A 22,448-nucleotide genomic window follows, 5' to 3' on the forward strand; every position below is an offset into this window, starting at 1 on the left:
AGAGATGCAGTTTTGATCTCGGTTTACAGTAAACTACGTTTGTTCTCACTCTCGCTGTTTCCTAAGATAAGTTTCAGAGGATACAGTATGATGAGTGCATTATGGAAAAGAACGGAGAGTTACAATTATAGCTCTCCGCTCAGCTTTTACCAAGGGCGACAGAGGACACACTCTCGCCACCGAAGTGTTCCTGTAATTACATTAGGGATAACAGGCAGCAGTCACCTTCCATTAGGGGTGTGAGAGAAGGCTCCTTCCTATTTCAGTGATGGCATAAGGTGTTGAGTGAATCAGCAGCAGCCTCATCGTGAGGGCTTAAAAATAGAGAGGAGGGGCTGACGTCATCCTAGAGCGTGTTTTTAAGGAGCAGAAAAAAAAAATGCCAGAGAGTTGTATAAGCAAAAGGCCTCTCTGAAGTGTCACAGCCCAGCTCATGTGGCAGTAGCTGTGCCTGGTAAATCTCAAGCTTGGGCATGTCCTCAAATCACTCATTTGCTGGGGTCCACCATAATTTCTGATTTGTAGGTTTATGATGAAGTCTGAGGGGCTCTGTGTGTACGCGCGTATCTGTGTGTGGGCACACGTGTGAGCTTGTGTGTGTGTGACTGTGTAGGTGCACACACCTGTACGTGCATGTGCATGCGAAAGCCAGAGGTCGACATTGGTTATCTTCCTACATAGTTAGTTCTTCACCTTGTTTATTTGAGGCAGGGTCTCTTCTTAAACCTGGTGCTCAGCAGCTGGGCTAGACTGGCTGACCAGCAAGCCCCAGGCTCAGCCTGTCCTCCTCCTCCCCGTGCTGCTTGAGCTGCCACGCTTGGCTCAAGCATGGGTTCTGGGCATTGAGTGCCCATCCATATGCATTACCCACTGAGCAGTCTCAGCAGCCCGAGGCTGAGGTTTCATCCTCTCAGCTTCTCGGACCTGAGAAGTCCCGGTTGCTGGGTGTGGCTGTTTCAGGGATGCACTTTTGGAACAGTTGGGCAGGTGTAAAGTTGGGAACGGTTCTGGAAACAGAATTTTATTTTATTTTTGAATTTTGAGGTTCTCATATGGCCCAGGCTGGCCTTGCTATGTAGCTCAGGCTGGTTTTGAACTCCCAATTCTCTTTGTCTCTGGCTCATGAATACTTAGATTACAGATCTGTGCTGACTCAGATAAACTCAGGGTTTATCAAAACCAGAATTTCAAGATTAATTTCTAGGACAGGTGTGGCAGCAAGCACCTTTAATCAGTGATGGGGGGCTCTCTGAGTTCCAGGCTAGCCAGGGCTGCATAGTGAGATTTTGCATAGTGCATTTTGAGACCCTATCTCAAAAAATGGTTAATTCCTTAGTGCCTTTTATAGTAAAATTTGAAGAAGATAGAAATTCTGTGTCTCATTTGGGATGGTGTGTTCAAGTTTTGTGTGGAGGATCTGCTGTTTGATGGTGTAATAAACTTTAAACGTGACTGTAAATACAGCTGAGTTGTGGGCACAGTGGCATACACCTGTAAATACACTTGAGAGATGGAGGCACTATTCTAGAACTACTTTTTTATGGTCGTATGAATTTATTATCCCATTAAAGCAGCAGCAGCAGCCATGGCCACAGTGCTTGCCACTGTCTGGAGAGGGCTCAAGGACTCTGAAGCAGGGAGCTGTGCTTCTGAAGCTTTGGCTCAGGCAACTCTGCTCTCTTAGCCAGGCCCTGCGGTGACCTTTGTCCCAGACCTAAGAAAGCAGAGCTGTGCAGTCACCTTGGTGTTCTCACCTAGGTTACGGGAATTGAGATTGTACTTGGGCCCACATTTCAATTCTGCCATATTTTGGAATAGATTCTATAGAAACTTGGTGAAAAACCCCGTTGAAAAGGGAAGATGTTACCAGTTTTGATGTTAAGCAAACACCGGAAATTGACTTGGTGGCAAGGACTCCTCCAGCCAGGTGTGGTGGTGCACACGTGTAAGCCTGAGCTGGGGAGGTTTGGGGCTTGCTGGCCAGCCAGCCCAGTCTACCCGGTGAATTCCGGACAGTGAGAGAAGAGACCCTGTCAAAAATCCGAGGTTGACAGAGTCCTGAAGAACAATAGCCTGAGGCTTTTCTTAGACTTCCACAAGTATTTGCACACCGCCGTGTGGTGACCTAGTGTTCCTGTGCACTGCAGATTGGATGACCACCTGACCCTTGAAAAGGATGACCGAGTGACCATCACACACGTCTGTGATTGGCTCTCCGTGGGTGCTCCGTGCTCTTACTGCCCGAGGTCTTTCTAGGCAGGAAGGTAGAGCCACAGACTCCCTTTACCTACTGAGTGAACACTCATGGCAGCTTTGGTGTTTCCGGGTGGCCACCCCTGATCTTGGTGTTGAAGTAGAGCAGGAAGGAGGAGCCTGTGCTGTGTCACATCTGACCCTGGAGGAAGGTCACCCCTAGGGAATAAGAGCAAACGCTGCTTGAGTGTGAACCCTGAGAGGAGGGCCGCCTGGCGGTGCAGACCCAAAGCAGGTGAAGGGTCGGGGGAAGGGAGACCCAGGATTCTGGAACCAGCTTCCATCATCCTGTGCCGTCGGATCCTGAGCGGAGATGGCATTGGTAGACCTGAGAATGGAATAGATAGACTGGGGGTTGGTTTATAAGGGCCCTGGAGATCATGCAGCCTGGCCTGGGGACAGCGTAGGTGGGCTGGGGGTAACGTGTTTAGGCTTGAGATAGTGAAGACGGTCGTGGACATAGTGTAGGAAGGACTGGGGACACGTATGTGGAAGGGGCACGGTGCCCAGCACATCTGGGTATCAGGTGCTTTGCTTGGTCGTGATGGTGCACCTGTGAGCTACCCTGGGTGCGGCTGGCAGGGGACAAGAAGCCAGGTGCAGACTTGCCGTAGAGCACTGCCACTGAGCACTCCACTTCCCAGGTGGACTATTTGGTTGGTTGTTTACAGTGTCTCTATGCAAAGTGGGAAACGGAAGAGAAATTTTGCTTAAACATGAGATTTCAGTCTTGTCTGTGTTGTCACTCCTCTTTCAGGGTTAAGCCATATACTCTGATGACCTCTGTTAATGCATTCATAGTTTAGCTGTGATTAAGAAAGAGGGAGAACCAGGACTGGGGACAGAGCTCAGTTGGTAGAGCACTTGCCTCTCATGCAGAAAGCCTGGGATTCGTCCCCAGCACTTCATGAATCAGGTGGTACGTGCACTCTGGAGGTGGAGGCAGGAGAATCAGACGTTGAAGGTTATTCTTGGCTGTGTATGGAGTTTGAGGCCAGCCTGAGCTTCAGGAGACCGTGTGTGTGTGTGTGTGTGTGTGTGGTAAATCAGTGCATAAGCCCAAGAGGAAATGGAGGGTGCGTGCCTGTGGGCGCTGGCTTGATGGAAACTATGCACCAGTTTGAAACTTCCTTCATCGTCTTTACAGACAGAGCTGGGAAAGGCTGCAAAACATCACTGCATGACCTCCGGGAATGCTTTATAGTTTAGGTATACTCACGAAGCAGGAGAATCCAGGGCCGATGGAGCTCAGTCATTAGAGGAGGTGGGCATGCAAAGGTCGCCGCTGTTCACTCGGCTCTGCAGGGAATGGGCGTTAAGATTGCCTGACCGGTAAGGCGTCGCCAAGGGTAAAAGCAAACAGCCCTTTAGCTTCTCCCTGACCACAGGCTTTGTAAATCCCACAGCCCGTGTTCCTTCTGTGGTTGGGGAAGTGGCTTGTGGGATATTCAAGGTGTCTCTTAACTATGTGGATGCTGTTTTAAAAGAGTAATCAGGGCTTGCAAGCTTGGGGAAGTGAAGGGTTAAAGAATGACTGTCGGGGTTGCAGGGATGGCGTAGTGGTCAGCAGCACATGCTGTACTTGTTAAGCACCCACATTCGGTGTAACCCCAGATTTGGGGAGTCTGATGCCCCCTTCTGGCCTCTGTGGGTACCAGCATGCATATGGTACACATACCCACACACATACATGTAATCAAAAATCAAATAGATTTTTAAAACTGTGTGTATGTCACTCACATTTCTTTGAATTGGATAGTTTTACCATTGATGTGATTCATAAGTTGTTGACCTACAGGACTCCTCATGTGACATAATTTTGTTGAAGAACAAAATGTTGAGGAATCGTCTCTAGAAAATTTAGTAACTCAAGGGGCTAGGAAAATGGCTCAGTCCTTAAGGGGCTTGCCGCTTAAACATGGGAATTCAGGTTTGGCCCCCTGGCCCCCACATAAAAAGTCAGGTGCAGCGACATGTATCTGTCACCCTAGCATTGGTGGAGACACAGACAGGAGGACCCCTGGAGTTCATTGGCTGGCCAGCCTAGCCGAGTTGGTGTTTAGTAAGTTTGGTTTAGTAAGAAGCCCTGCTTCAAAATGTAAGGGAGGTGGCTCAGTGGTTAAGATCACTCACTGCTCGTGCAGAGGACCTGGGTTTGATTCCTTGCACCTGGAGAGGGGCCCACAACCAACTGTAATTCCAGCTCCAGGGGATCCAGTACCCTCTTCGGGCCTTCTCCAATACCAAGCACACATGTTGTCTACCTGTATCACACAGGCAAAGCACTCATATACATAAACTAAAACCAAATGTTAAAACATAACGAGGAGAGAGATTGTCCACTACCCCCTGCTTTGCACAGATAGGCACGAGTGTACACGAGCACAGGGACAGCACCGATGCCCCTCACCTCCCCACACGTCTTGGCAACTGGAGTTATTAGAGTTAATGGCTTTGTTCCTTATTGTATCTTATCTCAGAATCCACTCCTTTACCTCACTCAGACCTATCGAAGATACAGGCCCATCAGAAAAGGGTCCTCGTATTCATTGGCATGGACTTGGCCCACCCAAGGAAGCCCTGACTGCTTCCGGCAGGGGATCTGGAACCGTGGCAGTTTGAGCCTGCACCCAAGTGCCTCCACCCCTCCTCTGGTATTGCTTAGAGCTCCTTCACAGGGAAGGCAATGGTGACATTGTGAAGGGTTCTATGCCACAGTTCTTAGAAAGAGGAACTTGCCCCTGTGTGGATAAAAAAAAAAAAAATAACCAAACTATTTTATAGCATACATTTCCATGAACTCTTTAAGAATAAAGACTAGTTAGTTAGCTTTAGAAGACTTAACCAATGGTTTGAGTGTGTGTGTGGTGATGAGGTCAGATCTTTCCTTTCCCTCCTAGAGAAGGCCTCGGCTGTTTTATAAGTCTCTGAGGATATCAGAACCAGTTTTATTTATTTATTTTGTGTGTGTGTGTGTGTGTGTGAAAGAGAGAGAGACAGACAGACAGACAGACAGGGAGAGACAGAGTCAGAGCGGCAGAGAGGAAGACAGACAGACACAGAGTATGTGTTATAGAGACGTGTTTTCATCCTCCCACCTGATTTTTGGAGGGTATCAGGGCCTCAGGTAGCCCAGGTTAGTCTCACATTCCCCTTGCAGCTGAGGATGACCATGGACTTCTGATCCCCCTGTCTCTCCCGTCAGAGTTTATAGCTGGGTTTGTGGCGCTCACCACCAGCTTATTCCACACATGCTGGGGATCCAGCACAGGGCTCCTTGCTTGCACTCACTGAGCTGTATCCTCCCAGGGACTCCTTAGAATTTTTGTTTACAAAGGGAAAATTTGAGCCCAATCAGAGGCATGCGGTGTATACTATACACATTTCTAAGATGGCCTTACTCCTTTCCTTTACAAAGTGTGTGTGTGTGTGTGCCTTTCTGTGGGTTTGTGCAGGTGAGTGCAGCACCTGAGGAGGCCAGAAGAAGGTTGTCAGATCAACCTGAGCTGGGGTTACTGGTGGGTGTGAGCTGCCTGATGTGGGTGATGGTAGTGGAATTCAGGTCCTCTGGAAGAGCAGTCACCTCTACTAATGAGTGAGCCATCTCTCCAGTCCCTAGAACGAACATTTTTTTAATGCCACAGATGAAGCAGCTACAAGTAATGCGTTCTGTTTGAAGGGGCAGGTGTAGAATTGGGTTGTCTTTATCTGCTCTGGCAGACGTGTTTTGAGTTTGTTTCGGTGTGTGCTTAAAACCTTGTGTGGTAAAGTGTTAATGTGCTCTGGGCAGGAGAGTGTTGGAGGTGGTGGAGAGCCGTAGTGCCTGCTGAGACTCGGTGTGTAGCTTTTACTAAGAGTGGCTTTGCTTCCGCCGCACGCAAACACCGTCCACCGTTCTTTGAGACAAAAGCTTTTGCTGGCCTGGAACTTTAGCCAATAGCCTGGGATGGCCATCTGGCAACCGCCTGTCTCCATCTCCCATCTGTGCCATACCTGGGATTAGAAGTGTCCACCATCACTCCTGGCTTTGCCATGGGTTCCAGGGTGGAAGGTGGGTCCTCGGGCTTGTAAGGAATGCTCTTTGCCCACTGAGCTGTCTCCTAACCCAGTGTTTTGATGTCTGTGGGAGGAGAGCTTCTTCCTTTTAGGCATCTGAGTTCCAAAGGTCAGAAAAGGAGGTCAGACAGGCTCCTTGACAGCCTCTCCACGGAGTGTCGCCTGTCTTTTGACAGAGGAACTTAAAGCTGCTTTTGCCCTTTCTCTTCCAGGAGTGACCCTTACCGGAACGTGGACTTGGAGGAGGGTCCGTTAGACCATGTAAGTACCACAGTCAGCAAATCTGCATCCTGCCTGAGCACAAAGGTCACAGTGTTTGCCCTTGGAAGAGAGAGAGGACCAAGAATTTGCACTGGCTGTTATCTTTTAGAAACACCAAAAACAAAACAAAACAAAACAAAAAAAACAGATATTGGACTGGGGATGTAGCCAAATTAACAGAGCACTTCCTGAGCATTCATAAAACCATGGGTTCCATTCCTCGCACTGCATGAATCGCATGGAGTGGCTACTGTGTGCCCTTAATTCCATCACTCAGAATGGGGAAGTGGGCGGATCAGAAGTTCAGTCCATATTTTGGCTACGTACAGAGTTTGAGGGCAGCCTGGGCCATATGAAGTCCTGTCTCAAAAAGAAATACACATGCATGTACATACATCAAACACAAACACATCACATACATACAAACAAACCAAAGCACAATAGAATAAAAACAAAACCAAATAGAGATACTATGGTTCCAGAGGCCTGTGGGTGTTCCCTAGCCACCTCTAATCCAGAGGGGACATCTCTGGCCACTGGGAAGGTATAGAGTAGAATAGAGCTGTCAGGCTAATTGTGCAAAAATGTCTTATCTCTATAGAATTAACAGGAGTCAGTCTGTCTATTCATTATGTCACATAATCTTTACCAAGCAGGAGTTTTGTTGAATTTTCAGCTTGATCATGGCCAAAACCAGGGCTGACACCGTGGATTATGTATGATGTGACTAAATGTAGAGCCGCTGTGAAATAGAAAAGCATGACTTCTACACATTGTATAACATGGGGACTGTTAGATATAAGATGGAGAGACCCACTTGCTACTTACGCATGAGGACCTGAGTCCAAATCTCCTGAACCCACAGACAAACTTGGGAGTGGCCACGCCTATGCGCATAACCCTAGTGCTTTCCAGGTTGGGTGGCCGACAGGAGCCCTTCTACCTTTAGGTCCAGTGAGAGATCCTGTCTTGAGAGAATAAGCAGAGAATGATAGAGCAGGTCACTTACGAGGGCGTCAGGCACCTGGTCTTCTGGTGTCCAGATGGGCTCATGTACCCCACCATACAAACGCTCACACTGCACACATGTGCATACACACTCCCACACAGAACGATTGAATATACCCATATGTACTCGCACACAGAATGGTCAAACCGACTCTGGAACATGACTTCCAAGGCCAAGCTCTCACACAAAGGAGATTTATTTGCCCCAGAGGGACAAAGGGCAGGGAATTAGAGATAGCCAGGAGATAGAGGATGAGGGAGAAGATAAAGGGAACAAGGGGGAGGAGGAAGAGATATTTGTCCCTGAGTGGGACAAAGGATTGTCTCTGCATAGAGAGGAGACAGGGGTGGCACAGAGGAAAATGGCAGTTTGTAAAGGTACAGGGGGAAATCCCCATGTTAGGATGAGGTGTCTAAGTTTGATTGGGCATATTAGTCACGTGAGCCAACAGTGGCTTTGGATTGCTAGACTTTAGTACTTTGATAGCTGCAATAATTTATAGTTAGACTTTGGTAGTCAGCCTCAGGAGGAGGGAGTGGACAAGGAAGGGTCTAGGCCTTGGTGGCTAGCTTTAGGAATGTAATCTAATAGTTTTTAGCTAGGCAGAGGGAATGGAGAGAAGGGTAGGGCCTGCTGGAGCCATGATTGCCATTTTTGGATTGGCTCTAGCCCCTTTACTCTGAACTCTGGTTATATGAGGAACCCTTGCTAAAGGAGTTCTTTTCCTTGTCCTCCATATTGAGTCTGTTTTGCAGAGAAAACAGTTTGCTAAGTATTTCTTTCAACTGTCTGGATCCCCTGTGGCGCTTTCAACTCCTCCTGAGAGTTACTTTGGTAAACTTGGAGCAGAGCATGGCAGGCTTCACTGGTGTCAAGGTTATGGAGCCAGAACAATGCAGCATTAAACATTTCTCATTCTTATTATTTATTTTTTATGTATGTGGGTCTTTGAACACACTTAGAGCACATCACAGGAGCAAAACCACCCAGGCAATGCCCTCAGAATGACTTAATATGAGTAACAGCATTAAAGTTAGCACTGAAAAGTCAGGTGACCATGTGACTTTTATCTGTGGTGTCTAGCTGTCACCTTGAGAGTCTGTCGCTCTGGGAGAAATCAGAAAAATAGGAAGTATCTCCTTTGGAAGCTCAAAGGCATTTGGATCTCTAAGGACCTGGGATTTTTTTTTTCTTTTTATCTCAAATGCAGCGAGCATATTGAATGCCCACAACCTGCTTAATGAGAATGAGAGTCATTGCAGGAACTGGACAGCTCAGCAAGTTCTCTGCCTGCCGGGTTTGTTCTCCATGAAACTGGTTTAGTGGTATCTGGTAGGCAGTGATGTCCACAGGTTATCAAGAATGGCAGCTGGGGACAGCAGGCTGGCCTCCGGGAAGGCAGTGCATTGCTTCTGTCTCTGCCCTCCAATGCCATAGCTTATGCTTAGTGATGAGTACTGGGCTGGAGTCTAACCTCATTGGTCCAGTGTTCGCCTAGCAAGCAGGAAGCCCTGAGCCCAGTCCCCACTACTGTATTTATTGGCTGTTTTGGGGTGAATATCTATAGTCCTGGACTGGGCAGGTAGAGCGCAGAGGGATCAAGAGTTCGAAGTCATCCTCAGCTACTCTGTGAGTTTGAAGCCAAGGCTGGGTTACATGAAACTGTCTATTATGCATTTTATTTACTATGTTTTTTATGGCAGTCTCCATACTTCCATCCTATTCTCTTCACCCCTAGTGGGTTTGACAGCCTTCATGAAACAGGTGCATGCGTTGGCATCATGTAGATATGTAGATACATCCTGGGATATGTCTTTCTGCCACCTAAAGTTGTCGCCACCACCCCACCCCCCTCTTTGGGGGCCTCTTGGCTCTACCAAATATGACTACTGAAAGAGCAGCTGTCTGTCAGTTTCCCCAGAGCCGCTGGTTTGGGCTGTTGTCAGGTTGGTGTTGGAGGAGATCCATAAGCAGCTGTCACTGACTTGAAAGCCACACCAGAGATGGCTTCTCCTTTCTCATCTTCCTTAGAATAGCCGTCAGTAGATGCAGCACGTGGTCTTTCCACACATGGATGGCCCCAAGGAGGAACAAGGTTGGCCTCCCATGAAGTGACAGAGTGACTCACCCTCCTTCTCCACCATGTTATCACGCCTTGCCCTGCTGACGTGGGAGCTAACAATCCAATGGAAGTTATCTCTGCTATATACCAGCTTATGAAGAGAAGATTTATCTGGACAATTGTGGAGGCATTAGCCCACGGGTGGTTGGCCCTGTTGGTTCAGCCTGTGGGAAGACAGTGAACCTCACTAGCATGTTATAGGGGAAGTCCGCACGTCGCATAGCCAGGATGCCGAAAGGGAGAAGGAAAAATGATAGTGTTCCCAAGATGGATTACCTTGAATCTTCTTTTAGGGAAAATCCTTAGTAACCTGAAGACGTCCAACTAGATTTCATCTCGTGTGTGTGGTGGTGGTGTGCACACACACACACAAACCTGATTGTGGGGGCAAAGGATAATTTTAGGTGTCATTTCTCAGGCAATGTCTATCTCATGCTTTGAGACAGGCTGTCCTGGTTTTCTTTAACTGTCAACTTGACACAGCCTAGAGTCATGAGTGAAAATCCTCAGCCAACAAACTGCCCAGATCAAATGTCTTGATTGCTAATTGATATAGGAAGGCACTGAAGGCAACACCCCGGAGCAGGCGGTCCTGGGCTGTACGTGAAAGCTAGCTAGCAAGCCAGGCCTCATGGTGACATTTTTATTCACTAAGGTAAGAAACAATGGTAATTTGGGAAGAGAAGAGAGTGTGCAAGTTTGAGGGCCAGTAATCTTGCTGGCTGTCAGCAGCCCAGGGTGGCTTTGCTGTCCGTGAAAGAACTGTCCCTGTGCCATAAACTACATTTGGATTAAAATAATGATAACAACGATAACAACAGCAACAGCAACCAGCTCTTCATGAGTTGAGAGTGACTCTGGGTCTTTAACTAGTAACTAACACCAAGTGGCGGGGCTGAGGCCCCACTGTGCAGGGGTCAGCGGGGGCCCCCACAGTGTGAGGCTGTAGAGGCAGGTAAGCCTGACAGAAAGCTGAGGGCACTGCTGTCTCACGAGGCAAAGCCTCTCTGTGCTGTTAGCTCAGAGACAATGAGAGTCAGCACGAGAGAAGTGGGATTAGGGGGTGACGGCGGTGCCGCGGTTTCAGGGTGGTTTTGAACCAAGCCAGTGATCGTGTGCACCCTGAAAGAGACATTGTCTTTTGGGTTCGAGTCACCGCTGCTGTCGGTACGTGTGTTTCCAGGTACCCGGGGGCGGCACAGAGTCCTGGTTTAGGGGTTCATCCTAGTGGTGCTCCTGGTGGTGAGAAGCTGGGTGTGTTCAGTGGACACCATAGCCATGCTTCTCACTTTGGATATTTTCCTAAAATAGTGAGCATGTGGTAGAACATGGTTCGGGATGCAGTGAGCCACATGTCCCTGCCAAGGATTCGTAGCAGGAACAGGTAACACTCACAGGCCTGTCGTTCCGAGGCCACATGCACCCCAGGATGAGCGTGGATGCAGCCTGATGTAGCTGCAGACGACAGCATCGTATAGCCACATCAAAAGGTTGCCACCACGGCCTGAGAGGTGACTTAGGGACAAAGTGCCTGCTTTGCAAGCGCGAGGGTCTAAGTTCCAGCACCCCTGGGGGTGCAGGAGGAGGAGCTGGTGCGGGGCCAGAGAGATCGCTCAGTGCTTAAGCAGGTAAGAGTATTGTAAGAAGACCTGAGTTTGGTCCCCAGCACTCAACAACTGGCAGCTCACAACTACCTATAACTCTGGGTCCAGGGGAACCTGACATCCTCTTTTGGACTCTGCAGTCAGCAACTGCGCTCATGTGTACGTACACCCAACAGAGACACGTGAATGTACATACTAAACATAAAAAAAGATAACACAGAGGCATGTAAAAAATAAAATATACACATTAAAAATGAGTCTTTGAAGGAATCAGGGTGTGCTTATGAACTCTGTGCCAAGGAAGCTGAGACAGGCACATCTCCAGGACTCACTGACACCCTCTAGGCTACACTGCAAATTCCAGTTTAGGAAGACACCCTCCCTCAATGTTTACATAGAGATTTGCAAAATGAGCAGTAACTTCGAGTTTAAAGGTGCAAGATTGGAGTTTTTCCCCTTCTGTCGAGGCTTAATTTCGTAATTATGCTTTAGTTATTGTATGAGTACCAAGGTGTACGTGTGGAGGTTGGGGATGGCTTGCAGGAGTTAGGCCTCTCCTTCCAGCATGTGGGTCTCAGGGTTGCGCTCCCATCATCAGGCTTGATGGCTAACATTACTCACTGTATCATTCTGTCAACCCTAAAGCAGTGAGGTCATAAAGAGCCCGAGTGTAATGTTTAGCAAATGATAGAAGATAGTTTACTTAATTTTAAAAGTTACTTAAATACTGGTCTTCTTGAACTATCTTAAGAACAAAAGATGATTTATGAATGTGGTTCTTTTTAGTTTTTTGAGACAGGGTCTCACTTCATAACCCAGGCTGGCCTTGAACTCTCGATGTAGGTAGGTGAAGATGGTTTTCCATGGTACATATGATACAACTCAGAGTTTTGTACACACTAGGCAAGCACTCGTCCAACTGAGCCACATCCTCAGCTCCAAGCATATAATTTTTATTTGAAAAATTACCACCTCAGCTGTCTGAGGCCTTAATTGCTGCATTCAACACAGTGAAACACAGAACCATGATATCAGTGTAATAAAAGCAAAGAAGTGTTGTATGCTTTGGCGTTTAAATAGTAAGAGGAATTGAGGAGAGGAGACAGGCCAGCTCTGGGGAGGCTCTGCACGTAGTGAGCGAAGTGACAGTGGAGAGAGAATGGATGGCTTGGGACCTACGTGCTCACTGCAGTGAAATTTGTCACTTCCATATACATCCTGTTGTTAATTTATATTTTTGTTGGAAAAGATTTTCAGAGAAACAGTTAGCTTCCCCCAGTGCTGTGTTCCCATAATTTATTTTCCTGAGCTGTAGTTCAAGCAGGATAATTTTATCATTGCAAAACACACATTCTTCCCCAGGAATGCAGCAGCTGTGGTCACGTTAAAAATGGCGAGTTGGTTGGGTGGAAATGGAGAAAGCAGAGGCCTGAGGGTCCATCCGAGGGGTGCACAGCCACAAGCCATAGCCTGTCCACCCACCTGGAGACTGAAGTTTCTTTTGAATTCTGTCACCTTCATCTTGTAACCTTGGACAAGTCCTTTTGCTTCTCTGTGCTTAGTCTTTTCATTTATAAGAAGGGAGTAACAGTTACTCCTCTATTGAAATGGCTGTGACAATTGTTAGATATAGAACATTCTGTAACGATCTCTGAGAAAAGACGTAGATTTTTCTGTTACTGAGTTAAAAATGCCAGGACAAAAGCAAGTTAGGAAGGGTGTATTTGGCTCGTATTTTGAAGATGCGGTACGTCAGGATACAGCAGCAGGAGCTTGAGGCTGGTGATCACATTGCGTCCACACTCAGGAGACGGAATGCTGGTGCTCAGTGGATTTCCGTGTGTTGAGTCCAGGTGCCCAGCCCAGGGGATGGTGCTCATAGTGGGTGTCCTCACCTCAGCCAACCCAACCAGCGTGGTCCCCCCAGACATGCCCAAAGCTCAGCCAACCCAACCAGCGTGGTCCCCCAGACGTGCCCAAAGGCCCATCTCTCTCGTGATTCTAGATCTCATCACATTGGTAATTGCGTTTAAGTACCACACATGTTGCCCAACATTTCTGGTCACAAGCAGTTGGCCATAACTGTCCACACATTAAAGCGGTGTTTCCGGAACCTCGGTGTCACACCAGTGCGCACAGTATGCTGACTGAATGTGGAGAGGGGCGTTCTTATTGCTGCCAAAGCTTTGCGGTTCAGTCTCGCATCCCCTTGAAACTCGTGCAGACCCCATTAGCCAGAAGGACTTGACTCCCACAAGAATACCTATGCTTGCTGCGGTGGGGTTCCAGGTCATTTATGCTTCTGACTGACTGGCTACAAGATCCAGACAGTTCCAGAGGGAATGTCTATGTTCAGGTGCATGTGGGCTCATACACACTATGGTGTGTTGTGGAGGTCAGAGGGCAATCCTGGGTGTTAGGACTGTCTTGGAGACAGGGTCTCTTGCTCTCCGCTGTGTATGCCAGGCCAGCTAGCCACCAAGCTTCTAGGCACGCCCCTCCCTTGGCCTGGCATCTTAGGGCAGTAAGAGAGCTGCTGTGTCTAACTTCAGGTGGGTTCTAGGGACCTGAATGATTTTGAGGTAAGCATTTTACCCACTGTGACGTCTCCCTAGCTTGATTACTGTTAGTTTATTTATAAAGAATGTAAATCAACATCAGTCAAGTAAAGAGACACAGAGGGAAAGGTCTTGGAGGGCTTCAAGCTCAGCTCCTCTGCCCTGTCCTTGTGGAGTGGGGGAGTGTCACTTCCTGTCACATCCGTGTGTTTTCCCCCCCCTCCCCGGATGCTGCAGTGAACGCAGTGTGCGGTCTTTCCCGGGGCGTTGTTAGCTTGCTGCCTCCGCCCTCTCCCCGCTGCTGGGCTGGCTCGTGACCCTGCTCTCCTGCTCTCCTTGTCACACGGCTGCTCTTTCTGGTGGCCCTGCTTGATGCAGCTCACTCTTTACTTAGGTTCGTGACCCAAGGGGCTTGTGAGTCACAGACACTCTTTAGTCAGGCAGTTCTAACGACCGGAGTCCTCCCCCACCCCAGGAAGTCCAGGAGGCAATTTCTGTGGAAGATAAGAAGGCTCGGGATGGTGGCTGGGAACGGACACCTCGTTCCTCCTAGTTTGGGTGCTGTTGCTCTAACTCAGGGTCCACTAGTATATTTGACTGGCTTAGGCTGCTCTAGCTTTTCTTTAGAGCAGTGGTTCTCAACCTTCCTAATGCTGTAATCCCTTAATATAGTTCCTCCTGTTTTGGTGACCCTTAACCATAAATTTATTTTCTTGGCTGCCTCATAACTGTAATTTTGCTACTGTTATGAATAAAATGTCAATATATAATATACAGATGATCTTAGGGGATACCAGTGACAGTCATTCAACTGCCAAAGTGGTCACAAGCGATAGGTTGGGAACTGCTGTAGAGTAACATGGTTTAGTTGTAACATGTTTAGCTGCATAGTTTGTAAGCCGGCCATGGGGATTTTACAGCAGCTGTCTTTCAAGTGAGGTGAAGAGCGCCTCTGAGCTTACTGCTTTCATAAATACTTTTTATACTTTCTTAGATTCTCTTTGTGTATATAGGAAGCTGCTGGTGCTCTGGTTGCTAGAAGATTATCTTCCTAAGAAGGTCCTGGAGACCTGGGTGGACACTGGGTGTTGTTTTGGGATGAGCAGGCATACCCAGGGAACTTGGATCAACCAGGAGCACTGTTTTGCATGATCTTGTTTTGTAATTTGCATGGCCCTGATTTGCATGGCAGAAGCGCTACAACTGGAACTGAAGCTGCACAGTGGCTAATGCTCACCTCCCAGAACTGTACTTGACTAATCTGAACGCCCTCCCTCCCTGGTGCGAATTCCGTGCCTGGAGGCTGCATGCGGGGAGCTCTGGGGAAGTGCTTCTCCCACGTAAAGCCACTGCCCTGCTCTGCTGGTTATGCTAATCACTGGCCAACCCGCTGCCCTCGTGCTGTGCATGCCTTAACTGCTCTTCCTCTTGAGTTGTAAAGGGCGAATTCTGTCACCTCCTGCTGACTGCCTTCACCACTACCACAGTGGCTGGCTCACAGGCATGCCACGTTTTCTGCACCTTGTGTTCCTGGCCCCAAGGCCAGGCCGGAGATGTGCAGCTTGGAAGGCCTTTCCTACAACCCTCACCTCAGCAGGAGCCCTTCAGGCACGTTCCCTTCATTCTGGAGTCAGTGCAGTTCTTACAGTTCCTACCTTCTGACGCTTTGTGTGTGTGTGTGTGTGTGTGTGTGTGTGTGTGTGTGTGTTTGTGCTGCTGCACGTGGGTACGTGAGTCTGCGTACACAGGTTCTCTCCCTGGTCTGCGGCTTGCATTCCTGCCACGGGGATGGCAAGCAGAGGGGGGTAGTTGTTTTAAACATGGCTTCTGGAAATCAAGCTCAGGGACTCACAGGCCTGTGCAACAAGTGTTCTTACCCAGGAGCCATCCCCCCACCCCCACCATGTACAGTGTCCCAAGTGTTCATCCCCGCTGTTCAGGATGAATCATATATATTCCGCTGTACGCCTGCCCTGGTCTTGTCTGTTCATCTGTGGATGGGCACTGCTTACTGCCACCTTTTGGCTTTAGTTACTAGGGCTGCTATGGATATGCAGGTTTTGTTTGTTTGTTTGTTTGTTTGTTTGTTTGTTTTGAGACCAGGTCTCTCCACGTAGCCCTGGAACTCACTGTGTATATTAGCAGGACCTTCAACTTACATTGATCGTCCTGCCTCTGCCTCCCAAGTGCTGAGGTGACAGTCATGGGATGTGCCAAGTAGCTTTTTAAGTCTCTGTTTTCAGTTATTTGTGAGTATAGACCCGGAAGTGGGATTGCTGCGTTTCATAATTTTAAATTAATTCTTTTACATGTATTTATTATAGTGTGTGTGTGTCGCAGGTTATGTGTGAGTGAGGTGTGTGCACGGAAGTGTGTCTATCTGAAGAACTCTGTTCTCTTCTTTCATCTTATGGGTCTCAAGTTACCAAGCTTTTACCAAGTTCCTTACTTGCTTAACTATCTTGCCCACCCTCTGTAAGTTTTTCTTTTACATAAGACAATGGAAAAGCCTGCCTGTGTGTGTGTGTGTGTGTGTGTGTGTGTGTGTGTGTGTGTGTGTGTGTGTATACATGTGTGCAGCTCCCATGGAGGTTAGAATAAGGGGTTGGATCCCCTTGACCTGGAGTTACAGGCAGCCATGAGCTGATGTGGGTGCACTCAGGTTCTCTGCAAGGGCAACATAGTCTCTTAACCAATGAGCCATCTCTCCTGCTCCCCAAATCACTTTGTAGTAATGGGAAATTCTCAGTATGAGCTTTTGAAACCAAGAACTGTGGTTGTCATGTAGGGGGCTGCCCCGTGAATGGTCCCATAGAGCAAGAAGGTAAATCAGGGTCTAGTGTTCACATGCTGGGAAGAGCCACCATGGCCAAGCTAACTCCTAGAAGAGAATTTGGCCGGGGGGGGGGGGGTGTTGCTTACAGTTTCAGAGGCTTAGTCCATTATCATCATGGTGGGGAGCGTGGCAGCTCAGGTGGCCATGGTGCCCGAGTAGCAGTTAAGAGTTTTACATCCTGATCCACAGGCAGCCATCAGAGAGAGAGGAGAAGAGAGAGAGGGAGAGAGAGAGAGAGAGGGAGAGGGAGAGAGCACCACTGTTTGTGCCCTGGGCTTTTGAAACCTCAGAGAGCACCTACAGCAGTACACCCACTCCCACAAGGCCATCCTCATCCTTCCAAACAGTTCAGCACCTGGGTTCCAAGCATACCAATACACCAGCTTGTGGGGGCCATTCTCGTTCACACCACCCCAGGAAGCTTGCTGGAAACATTTCCAGTGGTCTCTGCTGCTCACTGATATGGTACTTTCCTCATTCACTTACTCAGCTCACAGTGCAGTAGATGGTGGCTTAAACTCAAGTCCTTCCAGTTACCAGCTGGAAATTTACCTTCTCTGCCTCAGTTTCCCCATCAGTACGGTGGAGGTTAGCTACAGCTCTGCTTTAAGCACTGAAGTCACTCAGCACTGCGGCTGGTAAATGTTGTAGCAGTTGTTCGGGGAGGGGTGTGTGGCAGTGGAGGTGGGGTTGGCGTGTGTCACCTATGGGCATTGCGTGTGGAAAGCAGCAACTTTCAAGAGTTGGTTCTCTCCTTGTACCATGTAGGTCCTGGGGATTGAATTTATGACATCAGGCTTGGTAGCAAGGCATGTCAGTTTGTGTGTAATGGTAAAGTATGGCGACTAACTGGATTGAGCGCAGGCTATTCTACACTGGTATATTACCGGGGCCACTATACAGTGATACCACTTTTCTGAAATAAATGAGACTGCTCCAAAAACACAAACATTTTCCTATTCTATTAGGCAATTCTAAGAAAATTACTGAAACACAGGGCTGGGATGTCCCAGAGAGTGGGGGTGTTTGGCCTGCCAGCTTCTGGAGAGCCTCCTTCCCCCCCCCATGCACCTTTATAAACCGCTGTTTTCCTGTGTGCCAAGTCTGTCGCCCTCTCTCAGAGGCAGTCCTCTGTCCCCCTTCTCCCTCTTCCTCTATCTCCTGTCTTTGTCTTTTATTCTCTGTTCTCTGTCCTCCCGGTCGTGGGGGTCCTGAGCCATTACACTGTGTCTTGCTTTGTGGTCTGGGAACCCAGCTCCAGCCCTTCTCAGGCTTGTCCTTGGAGTCATCTCTCCAGCCCCATCTCTATTTCGTATCAAAATCTCTCTGTTACATGGTTGCAGGCTTCTACCCCACTGCACCCCTTTGACACTGAGCAGTATTAAATCACTATGGGGGAAAAAAAAGCAATAATTTCACTTGGAAAAGAAGACGCTAGAGTCTGAGCTTCTAAAAGAATTGATTCCTCACGGGAGAACCAGGCAGAGGGGCCCAGCTCATAGTTACCCAGATGTCTCCATATTGGTTGGCCTTAGACCTGCCCAGGAGCCCTTCGCCCAGACTTTGCAGCCTGAGTCCGGCATCCATGGACCCCTGCTCAGTTCTCTCTGCTCACATGCCTCAAGTCTTTGAGGTTTTTTAAGGAGTGACTGCCCAGGCCCTGTGGGGTTTGCTGGAGAGTGTTTAATTGCTTGTGATGAAAGCTAGCTTCTGCTGGGTCCTGGTGTTGGATCCCGCGTTCCTTTCTTGTGGATGTCTCTGGCATGCCGAATGCAGACATATACGTCCTTGTAATTTTGTGCATACCTTTCTTTTTTCAGAGCAAAACTAAACTTGCTTGCCTTTCAGGTCCAGAATTTGTCCCGAGCAGCTTGTCTTCCTCTGGACAGGGGCCAACGGGTGTTGTGCCTCCTGCCGGGTTAATGAATATGCCTTAGCAGAAAACCTTGACTTGCTCTTGAGTCATTTTCTGCACCTTGAGAGGAACCTGCTGCTCGGCCAAATTGTATCCTATTCCTTTTCTCTCCATCAGCTGATTTTGGGGAAGAGAAAGAAATGACATCATTCTGGAATAATCGCCTGTGAGTTGAATTAGTTTGATTAGTGTTGTTATCAATCTGTATCCCCAAAATGACATTGTATGTATGGGTGTGCCTACGATAGCTTTAAAGCATAGCTCTGGGGGGGGGGGGGGGTGCAGGGATGGCTCAGCAGCAGAGCTGGCTGCTCTTCCAGGAGTCCTGGGTTTGGTTTTCAGCACCCACGTCAGTATTGGACAGCCAGCCTCGGCCAGTTGGTGAATTCCAGGTAAAGTGTGGGACGCAATCTGAAAAACAAGTTGAGCTGCTCCTGAGAAATGACATCTGCATTTGACCTCTGGCCTCCACATGCGGGCACACATACATTCACACACACAAACACGTACCCAGACCCACACACAGCTTGTGGACTCGTGCTATCTGATATAGACTAAAGAAGGAGCTGGACAAACAGCGGGAACAGGGGACTATGTGCCTTTAAAGGATAGACCGGGACTGGGAGCCTCAGCCTTGCGCTCGTCTTTGGATGTAAACTCTTCCTCAGAGATTTGTTTTTAGTTCTTACATGTATACATGTGTGCATGCCACTTGCGTGCAGTTGGGTCTCCTGGAGCTGAAGTCAGAGGTGGTTGTGAGCTGCCTGACGTGGGTGCCGGGACCCAGCTTAGGTCCTCTGGAAGAGCCGCAAGCACCCTGCGCCAACGAGCACCTCTCCAGTCCCCTCTACTGTGCTCTCGACAGCTGCAGTCATGCTCTCTCTTGCCCCGAGGGGTTATGTTACAGCCCAACATGCAAACACTTCTTGTTGGGCTGCTTTTGACAGCGAGCGAGTATAAAAGAGACAAAAAATGTATTTTGTGAATGAATGGTGTGTGTGCGCAGCTCCGCAACTACCTCAGAGTGTTTTCTTGTGGCATATTAAAGTTGTCTTCAAACATTTTGGTTAACAGAAGGTAAAAATTAGCACGCCAGGAAACTTGCTCGCCTACCATTTCTGAGGAATTAATACTTTCATCTCTTCCAAAATTGGTGATAGATTTGAAAGTAAACATTACACTCCACTCTGAAGCTCTTAAAACTAAGCTATTATTTTTTAATTTAACTAAATTCCTAAGAATGCTGTCTTTGCAGAGCTGGGGCTCAGTTGGTACAGTGTTCGCCTAGCATGCCTGAGGCCTGGGGTTCCATTCCTACACCACATAGACTGGACATCAGGCGTTGGTGGTGCATGCCTGTTATCCCAGAGGAGGAGACAGGAGGATCAGAGGGCCAAGGTCATCCTTAGCTGCCTATGACACGTTTGAGGATAGGTGGGGTTGCCTGAGACCCCATTGCAGAGAGAGAGCGAGGGGGAGAGAGAGAGAGAGAGAGAGAGAGAGAGAGAGAGAGAGAGAGAAAGAGAGAGAGAGAGCATTCTCTTCCTTTGCTTTCTCGTGTGAACATTGAGCCTTCCCTCCTTGTCCTCTCATCTGAGACCACAACTTTGGCTGTGTGCTGATCTGAGTCAGCTGCATACAGACCTCAGGACTCCTGTGATCCCCTGACTGCACCTTTGGGGGTTCAGGGCAGACTGGTGAAGATTTGGGTCTGCTCATTCACTGAAGGCTCCTGCGCCTCTGCATTCTACCCATAGAGGCTGTTGGCAGCTTCTCTAGTGGAGACTGCTGTATCCAGCCTGGCTGAGTATGTCTGTGTTTTGCTTACCTATCGGCCCGCCCTTTCCTTTTTCTGCAAACAGTAGTGTATAGCTTGTTTTCCCCGTTGATTCTGGGGGCTGAACACATTTATTCTTTGCTTGGGAAACTTCTCTTGTGAATATTACTGGGGTCCCTTCCCACTCTCATCTCAGCTATTGGATCATTTGATTTTGTGTGGTCTTTTTTAAATAAATATTTATTTTTATTTTATTTTTTATTGAAAATAGATTCTTCTCTTATACAATATGTTGTGACCACAGTTTTCACTCCCTCATTGCCCCAACTCTTCCTCCCCCGCCCCCCCATGTTCCCTCGCCCCTAGATCCACTCTCCCTCTGTTTCCCATCTAAAAAGAGCAGACTTCAAGAGACAACAACCAAATAAAATAAAATACAAACCAGACAAATACAAATACAAAACCAGACAAAACAAAATACAATAAAGACAAGGCAAGAAGAGCCCTCACACCAAAGATGGATTAGGTAACCCAAGTGAGGGGCCCGGACTTCTGCAGGCCCGTGCTTGCCTCTTCATGTCTCTGTGAGCTCTTCAATGCCCTGCTTAGTTGGTTCAGTGGGCTGCATTCTCCTGGTGTCCTGCATTTCCTCTGACTCCTACAATCTTTCTTCCCCCTCTTTCTCGGGGAGGGAGGGCTTCCTGAGCTATGAGGAGAGGGACATGATGGAGACCTCCAATGTAGACTCTCAGCATAACATCTGGCTGTGGACCTCTACATCTGCTTCCACCGGCTCCCAGAGGAAACTTTGCTGATGATGATTGGGCTAGGCACCCGTTGATGAGTATAGCAGAATATCATTAGTAATCATTTCATTGATTTTTTTATTTTTTATATACTAGTGTTGGGTCTACCCTAGGTGTCTGGGCTATCCATTCTGCGGTTCCTGGCCATCCAAGCAGTGTTGAGTACAGGCTCCCTCTCACGGACTGGGCCTCAAGTTCTGTCAGATATTCGTTGGTCACTCACACAAGTTCTGCGCCACCACTGCCCCAGCCCATCTTATAGGCAGGACAGATTGTTGTTAAAGGTTCTGTAGCTGGCTTGGTGTCCCAGGTTTCTCTTTCAGTAGCTTGCAGAGTACCTTCCTGTACCCCGGAGACTAGATTGTAGGGGTGAAGGCTCCAACTGGGACTCCTTAACCTCTGCACGGTCAGTGAGCTGTAAGGACGTTGTTCTGGGCAGTCGGGCCCCTCTGAACGAGCATCAGCCTGGATTGTTTAGGAGTCTCCACAGACCTCTTCGGCCACAGCTCAACCAAATGCAACCCCTCGCCACCACTGGAATCCTTGACTGGCTAGGAGAGATGGCCAGTTGAGATGCTGTATCCTCCTCCATTACAAGGAGTCCTCTCGAGGACCACCCTCACAGAGCCGGGAAGTTTCCACTGCACCAGGTTTCCACGCCACACCCCAAGCGCCCCCATTCAGCCCTCTCTCCTGCCCTCTCTCCATCCATTCCATCTTCCTTGTCCACCTGATCCCTCCTGCTCCTGCCCAGGCCACCCTCAAAATCTGTGCCATTTCCCCTGCCCTGGGAAATCCCTGAGTTCCCTGACTCGTACTCTTTACCTAACCTCTCTGGGTCTGCAGATTGCAGGTTGGTTATCAATTACTTAACAGCTAATATTCACTTATAAGTGAAAACATGCCATATTTGTCTCTCTGTGTCTGGTTTACACCACAGTGATTTTTTTTCTTAGTTTCATCCATTTGCCTGCAAATTTCATGATGTCACTTCTTAAAACATCTGATTAATACTCCATTGTGTAAGTGTAGCACATTGTCTTATCTGTTCTTTAGTTGAGGGGCACCTGGGTTGTTTTCAGTTTCTTGCTATATATAAATAACGAATACAGCTGCTGTGAACACAGCTGGACAAATGTGCCTGTGCTATAATGGATTGTTTTGTTTTGTTTTTGCTTATATGCCCAGGAGTGGTCTTGAAGTAAACCGATTTTCAGTTTTCTGAGGAGTCACCATATTGATTTCCACAGT

General features: G+C 48.3%; 1 protein-coding gene across 4 annotated transcripts in view; it reads left to right on the forward strand.

Moving 5' to 3' along the window:
* Positions 1-22,448, forward strand: part of Mgat5 (alpha-1,6-mannosylglycoprotein 6-beta-N-acetylglucosaminyltransferase) — a 278,229-nt gene that overhangs the window by 38,807 nt on the left and 216,974 nt on the right. For 3 of the 4 annotated variants that reach the window (XM_060371867.1, XM_021641418.2, XM_021641419.2), the window contains one exon: positions 6,522-6,570. The exons of the other annotated variant lie outside the window; for it this stretch is intronic. The gene's annotated coding sequence lies outside the window, so the exon portion shown is untranslated. The remainder of the gene's footprint in view (positions 1-6,521; positions 6,571-22,448) is intronic. 4 annotated transcript variants of the gene reach the window in all.

Source organism: Meriones unguiculatus, chromosome 18, assembly GCF_030254825.1.
Source record: "Meriones unguiculatus strain TT.TT164.6M chromosome 18, Bangor_MerUng_6.1, whole genome shotgun sequence".
Taxonomy (NCBI): domain Eukaryota; kingdom Metazoa; phylum Chordata; class Mammalia; order Rodentia; family Muridae; genus Meriones; species Meriones unguiculatus.